A 10,521-nucleotide genomic window follows, 5' to 3' on the forward strand; every position below is an offset into this window, starting at 1 on the left:
TGTTTGTTTATTTATTTATGTGCTCTCTCTTTCCTTTGTTAGACGAGTGTCCATCAGTCAATTAATGTTGTCCCCCAAGAGTCATCACAGCTATTGTTGTAACTAAAGCAACTGTGACTCCAGCAGCCTCCTGCTCTGAGTGTTGACAGTGGAAAGATTGAAATGTTTGCTTTGAGTTTTTTCAGTGGTGTCAATAAACATGCACATTCATCCCTCCTTGTACTGGGCAGACCATTACGCCACACTACTACATGTAATTATGAAATTGATGATAATTACTGAGTGACTCGTTAATCTCTCATTAGGCCATTGTGTATAAACTCAATGACATGCAAATCAGTTTAACGAGAACAGAAGAAGGGGATAAATACTTGAATACTTGGGAAGACATACAATATTAGCACGAGTAAGACACATCTGAGCAAGAGAAAAGCATTTACAGTCAAATGAATTTTGTAAGAAAAACAGTTATTAGTTTAGCTTTGAATGTTAATTTAAAATGCAGATTTCAATTATTATTATTTTTTTTTGGACACTTAATTATTTACAAAATTTAAATTAAAAATAAGATGCCAAAGCAAATGGCGTCTGCAAATAGATGAGGCTAGAGCTTTTCTCAAAACTAACTTCACTTTTCCTTTATTTTTTTATTTTTTAACTGGTGTCAAGGTGATTTTTAGGGGATATATAAAACCAGATCCCCTCGAGCGTAATGTTGTTCATCACATTAGCTATAGACAAGACCAACGTTTGAAAACCACAAACTGCTTAAATACTTAATTTGGAAAAGTATGTAGTTTTATATTAAAAAAAAATAACATACTTGCTACTATACAGTACTAATACACATTACCTTGTAAATTCTGAATATTGTAGAATATTATATAAAGATCTTAATAGGCGAGTGTATACAAAGCACATTTTCTTCATGCATGTTGGAGGTGTCGTTTTATGGTTGAAATATTGAGCAATGAACCCAGCATTATGCTTTTACAGATGTATTATATGTGTTGAGTTGCACCTGAACAGGAATGTTTACCTGAACACTGCTTGCCTGAATCCGTAAGCCCTCAGATGTGTGTGTGCGACAACAATTCTGATAAAAGCTTGACTCTCATGGCCTAATTGATTTATTTACAGTGATCCGGTCTTAGTGGGAAGCCCCTTTCATGTTGATTGATCACCGCAACATGCAGCAGATTTAACAGCACAACAAACCTTTTTGTACTAATGACCCAGGAGCATTAAAGCTCTGGGGCAATGTCTCCATTCACGCAAAAGTGTGGATTTGCAGCTCAAGTGAGAGAGGGGACTTGGTTTATGTGTTCTTAAGAAGCTGCCCATAATGAACAATTTCTCCTAATGGCAAATTATCCCTGTTTCTCTTTCCTGAAGCCGAGGCCCCTCTAAATTGATGTATCTGTCCTCTGAGGGTTTCACCGTCACATTACGGCATTTTAAAATATTAATATGAGAGTGCATTTAGCCAGGAGTAGCGAGGCACAGCTACACTCCCTTTGCTTTCATTTAGGTCACAAGAGACTGACTCCCTCTCTCTCTGTCTGTTTTTGTCTGTCTGTTTCATTTTGTCTCTTTCTCCATTCTCTCTCTCTCTCTTTTTATCCAGCTAATTCAAATGTTCCCCCCATTTACAATAGTGCGTGTGTGTATGTGTGTGTGTGTGTGTGTGTGTGTGTTTTGTTTGTTTGTTTTGCATTACTATTTTGATTTCCTTCCATTACAGTCATTCTTCCATTGGCATTCAGTAAGCAATGGTGGCGGTGCCCTCTTCCCAGCCGTGGCCATCTTGCCAGTTCAAACGCTGATTAAAGCAGACTACGTGTCACATCCTGTTACAATATGAGCCAGAATGTGGAATCCTGGGAGATTTGAATAAAGAATACGGCCAGATTTTCTCTCCACTAGAGTCTGAGTGGATAAATGTTTTACATGCCAGTGTTGACCGTTGCCATTGTAATGAGAACTGTGAAGGACACACAGGGATTCACATATAATGTTACAATTAATGATGATATGCTTCAGAAGTGTTGTCATTTTAATTGTTATTTAATGTTCTATTAGGCAGTTTTTTATTTTTTTATGAAATGGGGTTTTCAATGTAAACGGCAACAGATACTGTAAAAGATTTAAATCTGAGTGGCTATTACTTGAACAAACCCATAAAAACTTTTGTTTGTAGCCTAATTTAAACATATATACTATTTTTGACTTGAATAAACCCAGTTATTTTAGAGTATTATTTCACCATATTTTTTCACATGCAGCATTTATTTAGTCTATATTGTATACGTTAAGAGCTTGGATTGATATATTTTTTAAAAAGACAATAAATTAAACAAATGTATTAATTTAAGCCTTTGTCTTTGCATAGACTGACATGTTCAATATTTACTTCAAGGTCAAAGATTCTCCATATGGCAAAGGATCAGAGATGTCATAAAGAGGGAATATGTCAGGGGTTGTAGTTTATTGTGAATCACTGTTGACAGAATTGCTGGGGCAGCATGATTAAAAATTGATAAGGAAACATTCATGCGTTGTGATCTTCCCTCACCATTTTAGGGAGATAGAAATACAGCACATATGATGCTTTGTCTCTGGATGGAGGTTTTTAAAAAGTAAGAGTGGTAATATCTCAATATGTGTTTTGATAAACACATGTAACATTTGCGAGCTTTGAAAGCAACTCAAACTTGCTAGAAGCTAAGCAGAAGAGGATTTTCTCCCCCGTGAGCTCAAACGGGGCTGATTCAAATCTCGCACAAAGACACACACAACGATAGTCTCATAATCATGAGTACATCGTGTGAAAGCCACCGTTCAAAAATCACACTAAAAACAATATGGTAAATATAAAAATAACTATAACGATAAATATATAGTGTCCACTATGCGCGCGTCTGCCGCTTTAAATGCTCAAGATCATTAAAGGGATAGTTCACCCAAAAATGTAAAAAAATTCTGTCAATAATCACTCACCCTCATGTTGTTCCAACCCCGTAAGACTTTTCGTTCATCTTCGGAACACAAAGTAAGATATTTTTGATGAAATCTGAGAGCTGGATCATAGGCTTCTAAGGGATAGAAACTCTTTCCGGCCCAGAAAAGTTAGTAAAGACATTGTTAAAATAGTCCAAGTGACTACAGTAACTCAACCATAAGTTTATCAAGCGACGAGAATACTTTTTGAGTGCAAAAAACAACAAAAATAACAACTTTTATTCAACTATTCATTTTCGTCTGTGTGGGCCTGAATGAATTCACGTAGTGTAACACCACAGCGCTTCTGTGTTGTACGTAACCACCAGATGCGCTGCGCTGTTACACTACGTGAATTCATTCAGGCCCACAATAAGTCGTTATTTTTTGCTTTGTTTTGCGCACAAAAAGAATTCTCGTCGTTTGATAAACTTATGGTTGAGTTACTGTAGTAACTTTTCTGGGCCGGCAAGTTTCGATCCCATAGAAGCCTATGAAGGGTGATCCAGCTCTCAGACTTCATCAAGAATATCTTAATTTGTGTTCCGAAGATGAACGAAAGCCTTACGGGCTTGGAACAACATGAGGGTGAGTAATTACTGACAGAATTTTCATTTTTGGGTGTACTATCCCTTTAAGGCCCCGGCGTTCACACCAAGGACGTCAACTATAACAATAACGGCACAGATAAACAATATTTTTGGAATCAGAACGATTTTGTTCCAGCTGATGAACGATAAAAACAATGACAGTATAACGTTATCTTTGGCTGGTCTGGACGCTAATATAGATGTTATAGTTATCCTGAATGGACATTTAAAGTCTGATGGATTCTGATTGGGTGTCATTGTTTTTAACGTTCATCAGCTGGAAAAAAAAAATCATTCTTAATGTGATTGCAACATAATCATTTATCTGTGCCGTTATCATTATAGTTGTTGTGTGTGGCCTCTGCTATACTTTAATATTTTAGAACCATTTTTAAAACTATATCTCTACTGTTATCGTTATAGTTATCATCCTGGCTGTAAACCAGAAGAGCTGCAAATTACTACAAACTATTTGTTTACTTTTAAAATGTAATGCTTGAATCTTGACATTTACTCAGTGGTTTCGATGTAATTAGAAAACACACGAGAAGTGTATGATAAAGTTTCAAAATTGTCATATTGGAAAATATGAGTCCACACCACAACTATAACAATATTATAATATTATTTGTATTAGTTTCTCTCTGTCTCATATACAGACTGGTTAACACTACATGTACAAACACGGTTGTTGGGTTTTGTTGGATCAGTGTGTTATTAGCATTTCGTGTTGGCTGTTGGATTTCAAATGTTGGGTAACTGTCATTTTCACGCTGCCTCAATAAACACCAACAAGGGTAACACACCGATTCAACACAACCTAACAATTGGTATGAGTTTGTGTTTGTTGGGGCAGTTTGAACTAGCCTTGAAACATACAACACATGCATAAACAACACTAATAAATCATTCTCATCATCCATTGTATTCCTTTTGCGTTCCATTCTCATTCAATACTACTAGTAGTCCTTTGTGTACAATGCTGTGTTGTTTCTCTGTCATGTAAAGGCAGTTTAGTGTTTGCTTTTATGAGGTACACGTGGCAAAGTGCATGCAAACAGAAGAGTGTAATATGGTAATCAAATTAGCACAACACATCAAAGGTCCTGGCTTTTTACAGCGCCATTTTCAGATCACAATTCACAACGGCAAGAGCCAATACAATAAAGGGCTTGGCAGCGTAAGCGATGATCCTGGCAGAGGACTTTAGAGTGGAGCAGTGTTCAGTGAAAAACATCATATCACTCTAAATCCACTTTCACGTTAAGAACATCTTCTATGAATATTTATTTGGGAATACTGATGAGATGTCAAAAGCAACCATAACACCTTTGGTGATGATGTGGATTTTATATTAAGATGCAGTTCCCTTTGCAAATTAAACTTGATCATAACCATAAAGGTTCAAAGGTTTAGGAAAGAAATTCGAGTGAATCATTTCAAATTGGCTGCGGTTGTCCGTAACACTATCAATACCTTTTAATAATGATCTTTACAAAAATGATACATTAAAAAAAGATTGGTAGCAAATAGACATTCAAATAGTTTGATACTTCACATTCATATGTGTACATAAACTGAGCATGTAAAGATAATTTTAAAATGATTTCTAACTTTATAACAATAGTTGTTAGAATATTTTTAATAGTGTTGAACAGCACAGTCAAATGGTTTGATATCAAATATATATACATGCAATTAATTGATCAAAAGTGACAGTAAAGGCATTTCTATTTCAAATAGATGGTGTTCTTTTGAACTTTGTATTCAAAGAATCCTGAAGAAAAATCACACTCTAAAAATGCTGGTTTGTTTTAACCCAACTTTGGGTCAAATATGGACAAACCCAAATGTTGGGTTAAAAATGTAATGTAAAAATTTAACCCAATGGCTGGGTTTGTCCATATTTGACCCAAAGTTGGGTTAAAACAACCCAGCATTTTTTAGAGTGCACGATTTCCACAAGAATATTAAGCAGCGCAACTGTTTTCGACAAAATAATTAGATCAGAAATATTAGACTGATTTCTGAAGGATCATGTGACACTGAAGACGACACATAATGATAATGAAAATTCAGCTTTAACGTCAAAGGAATAACATCAATGGTTACTCAAAGTATTACGAGAGATTATGAGATCAAAGAGAGATACTGTATGTTTTATTTTTGTTGTTGAACTACATTGATGTGTTCATTTCCTCAGAATTTACATACATTTCATAATCACATTGAAAAGGTTGTAAACAAATTTGTAAACAATTTGGTTGGTGAAGTCCAGTATGTTCATTATTATATCTTTTCAGCCACTAGAATCTAACAGTGTGATAAACATCCTTGGCTGTATCTCGGTGAGATGGACATGGAAGCATGGATGTGAATCTGACAGCGGCCCCGCCGTACTAAATAATTGAGTGGGCACTCAGCTGGCTGGGAAAACTTATTAACAGGGGAAAGGAAGCAGATGGCATGAAACTTGTCATTTGGCAAAACAGTACAGAAAAAGTAAGAGAAATTAACTCAAGCAGTCATCACTCCCTATGTCTTGAGTGTTTCGTACAACACTCGCAGGAGGTGGGATTACTGTCCGTATCACGGAGGTATTCCCTGTTCACATCTGGACAACTCGTTCCTCGTGTCACCATTAAAGTTTCAGGCGGCGCGTGGCTGAAGAATCCGAGGCGGTTGTTCTACATGCTGGGATCCCTGAAGAAGCACTGCTGGAAGGCAGCCATGGGCAACAGCGTGTCACAAACGGAGTCTCCAGGTGCTGCCCTGGAAAAGACTCGTGTTCAGTTAGCACCTTGAGGGACTCGGAGCGTGTTCACTTTCTTCCTGCATGAAACAAATTGATCGCGTTACAAGAAGATTCGTGTTTCTGTGAAGCACTTCTAATAGTCGAGGCACCTGCATAATGATATTATAATACATTTTACGCATGGCTATTGTGCCAGCGGAAGAACTACAACACTGATTTAAGGCCTTCCTTTTAAATGCAGTTCAGATCATGGCAACAGTTCATCTAAAGTGCTGGTCTGAAAAGAAAGCCAGCCATGATGCTGACCCCCCTGTGCTACACCTAACCTTTACAGTAATTGCACCGCACTCACTCAAGCACAGTTTGGTTTACACCCATCCACAATGGTGCTTATGGAAATATCTCAATGTGTGGCACACATAATATCTCTTAATTAAAGAATAATTTCAAATGTCCACAACACTGCTTTTCACGCAGACATGAAATGGCTCTTCTTGTCCCGAGAGACTTGAAGTGGTGTTTTTATCTGACTCTGGCAAAAGTGAGCGTGTGCTTTCATTATGTAGTGGGCCACAAGGTTGCTAATGGATTTAGAATTTTGATTGGCATGACTGTTTGCTGCATCTATACAGTTTTAGTTGCTTTGAAAGCATGTCATTCGCCTACTTTGCTGTTAATTATGAATTCAAAAATCATAAATTAAAAAACATGATCTTTTATGAGGTTATTCTGTTATATGCTCTGTTGAGTTTATTTCATCTCTACATAAAATATAACCTAAAAAGGTACAGTTTGTCACTATGCAGTTTTTCCAAAAACAGTAACTGTTATAGAGATTTTATACGATTTATTTACAATCGACCTCATCAATTCATGTATACATCCTCCTGGAAATAACATTGTAGCTGTATGAATGATCAGAGTCTGAGTCTTTGAGTTTGTGCTGATGAGACCTGACAAACAAATGTGACCCTGGACCACAAAACCAGTCTTAAGTGTATTTTTTTTTAAATTGAGATTAATACATCATCTGAAAGCTGAATACATAATCTTTCCATTGATGTATGGTTTGTTAGGATTTGACAATATTTGGCCGAGATACAACTATTTGAATATCTGGAATTTGAGGGTACAGAAAAATCGAAATATTGAGAAAATCGCCTTTAAAGTTGTCCATTTCTATTGGCGATAGTGCTGCATCCATTCACAAAAATAAATGTTTTATATATTTAAGGTGGGAAATTTACAAAATATCTTCATGGAACATGATCTTTTCTTAATATCCTAATGATTTTTGGCATAAAAGAAAAATTTATAATTTTGACCCATACAATGTTTTGTTGGCTATTGCCACAAATATACCCGTGCAACATAAGACTGGTTTTGTGATCCAGGGTCACAAATGTCTCTGCATGGCAGGAAGCCGCTTATGAAAAAACAACAGCATCAGCTGCAGTAACTCTTCGACTGCACCTCTTAAAGCATATCCCTTTTGGCAGGACTAAGGGTTTTTTTTTTTTTTTGTCAAGGTCATGCATGCATTTGTCCAGTATTGTGTTTTTTTTAATACCAGCCATTGTTAGAAAGTATTTCATTTTTACATACATACAGTCTCCCTGATGTAATGTCTCTTGCATCCCAAGCAGAAGACATTCTTCTTACAGTATATAAGCTACCTGTGAAAAGAATTATACACAACTGTTTGTTGGGGAAAAGCCTCTGCAATATACTAACACTTTGTAATTTTTAATAATTCAGTAGCAGAAAGGACGTATTAAGAAAAGATGTGCAGTTTCTTGTAGAAAATGCTTTAAAATTCTCATCTTCGTCAATTGAAAATGTGAGCTGCAAACATTCAAGAATTACTTTCAAGAATTTTTTCAATCTACAACACCAAAAAATAAAGGGGGGGGGGGGGGGGTACTAGGTTAAGGTTAGCCCCAAAAGAAAAAAACAAAACAAAAGAAAACATGAAAAGCTTTTTTATGTCTCTATCCACAGTTCCGTATTATCCATATTGTTGTCCATGTCAGAGACTTAAACACTCTGGCATCCTACATGTTCTCATAAGCCATTTTATAAACCACTGCAGAGAGAATGTCAAAAGTTTCCCAAGACAAGACTTCCTGTGCTGGTTGTCATGTATTTTGTCCACTTTAAAAGCATAAAGAGAGGAAGAGGCCCCAGTAATCTTTCATTCTTTTCAGGTGTTTAATTTGTGGAAGTTACTATAGAGACTATCTGCAGTCTTACTGATCTAGCCTTTACTTAAAAGCTGTCATCAGGGGAAAGTCCATTTGTAAACGTGTCTCCAGCATACTCAGAGGGACATGTACAGCTCCCCTCACAGACTGTCTTAACTATTAGTCTAAACATAACATTTGTCAGCATGTCATTTCAGCACCTTAAAGCAATTGCTTTAAGTTTTTCTTAACATGGCATTAGAAGCCAAGGGTGAGGATCAAGTCCTTTTTCCCCAACAGGAGGATGTCTGTTCTTTATCAGGCTGTGCTCAGATATATAGGCTATATATAATATATATAAAAGGAACCATTTACCAGGAACTAAGTTGGATAAAACTTTGACAGATCTCTCAGGATTTTATTGTCTTTTAAAAGGATAGTTCACCCGATATCCTGGTCGTTTTTAAGCTAACTATGTCTGGAAAACTATGTGTGTGTGTGTGTGTGTGTGTGTGTGTGTGTGTGTGTGTGTGTGTGTGTGTGTGTGTGTGTGTGTGTGTGTGTGTGTGTGTGTGTGTGTGTGTGTGTGTGTGTGTGTGTGCGCAGTAAAATGTATTAAAAACAAGAAAATATTTTTGAAAAAAGAAGGATGTCCAGTTGTAGACCACCTCTAAACCCTCACAAGCCATAAGAGAGGATCAAGACAGTGTTCATTCCCACCGCTCCTCTGATAGCCAGTTGTTATGTCTCACATCCAGCTGTTGCCTTCATCTGTTCGTTGACATGGCTGTGAGACTAGACAGCAACATACACGAATGACTTAATGTTTTGCCATCCATTAATCTAATATAACCTTAATACTGTTGTTTGTTATAGATATATAAGACATATAAAGCATACATATGTTATTTAGTAAACAAATGACCTTTGCCGCTGGGTGGCATTTCTGTAATGCAGTCCGCTCAAACAAACATTTGTCTTTATTTTTAAAAGAGCAATGCAAAATGTTAAAGCATTTCGTTAAATTATAAGTACACTGTTTAAAGTGAATATAATATAATATAATATAATATAATATAATATAATATAATATAATATAATATAATATAATATAATATAATATAATATAATATAATATAATATAATATAATATAATATAATTAGGGCTGTCAAAAGATTAATCGCGATTAATCGCATCCAAAATAAAAGTTTGTGTTTAAATAATATATGTGTGTGTACTGTGTATAATTAAATTTGTATATATAAATACACACACATGCTTGTATATATTTAAGAAAAATTTTTAATTTATATATAAAAAAAATATATTTATATATAATATAAATTATATATAAATATATACAGTATATGTATGCAAATATTTCTTAAATATATACATGCATGTGTGTGTATTTATATATACAAAATAATTATACAGAGTACACACACATATATTATGTAAACACAAACTTTTATTTTGGATACGATTAATCGCGATTAATCTTTTGACAGCCCTAAATATAATATAATATAATATAATATAATATAATATAATATAATATAATATAATATAATATAATATAATATAATATAATATAATATAATATAATATAATATAATATAATATAATATAATATAATATAATATAATATAATAATAGTTTATAAATATGTACATTATAATATAATTATGTAAATTATAAGAAAATGTATGTAAAATATTCTATATCAATTGTAAATTATCTTGATAAACAGCGATTTCATCCACTATGGTCTTTTATTGATGTGATGATATAGATATAAAAGACAGTTGAGAGTAGAAGTGTAAGATATTAAGAACATATCAGTAAAAGCCCTGCACTATCATCCAGTTTTCCATTTGACATTTCAGATTCAACAGTTCTGTGCACACATACATAATTAGTCCAGCAGTAATAGTTGTTCTGCATGAACCAGACACCATTTCCAGCGGCATCAGCCATTTTCACTTTCAA

This window comes from Scardinius erythrophthalmus, assembly GCF_964197995.2.
Source record: "Scardinius erythrophthalmus genome assembly, chromosome: 5".
NCBI lineage: Eukaryota > Metazoa > Chordata > Actinopteri > Cypriniformes > Leuciscidae > Scardinius > Scardinius erythrophthalmus.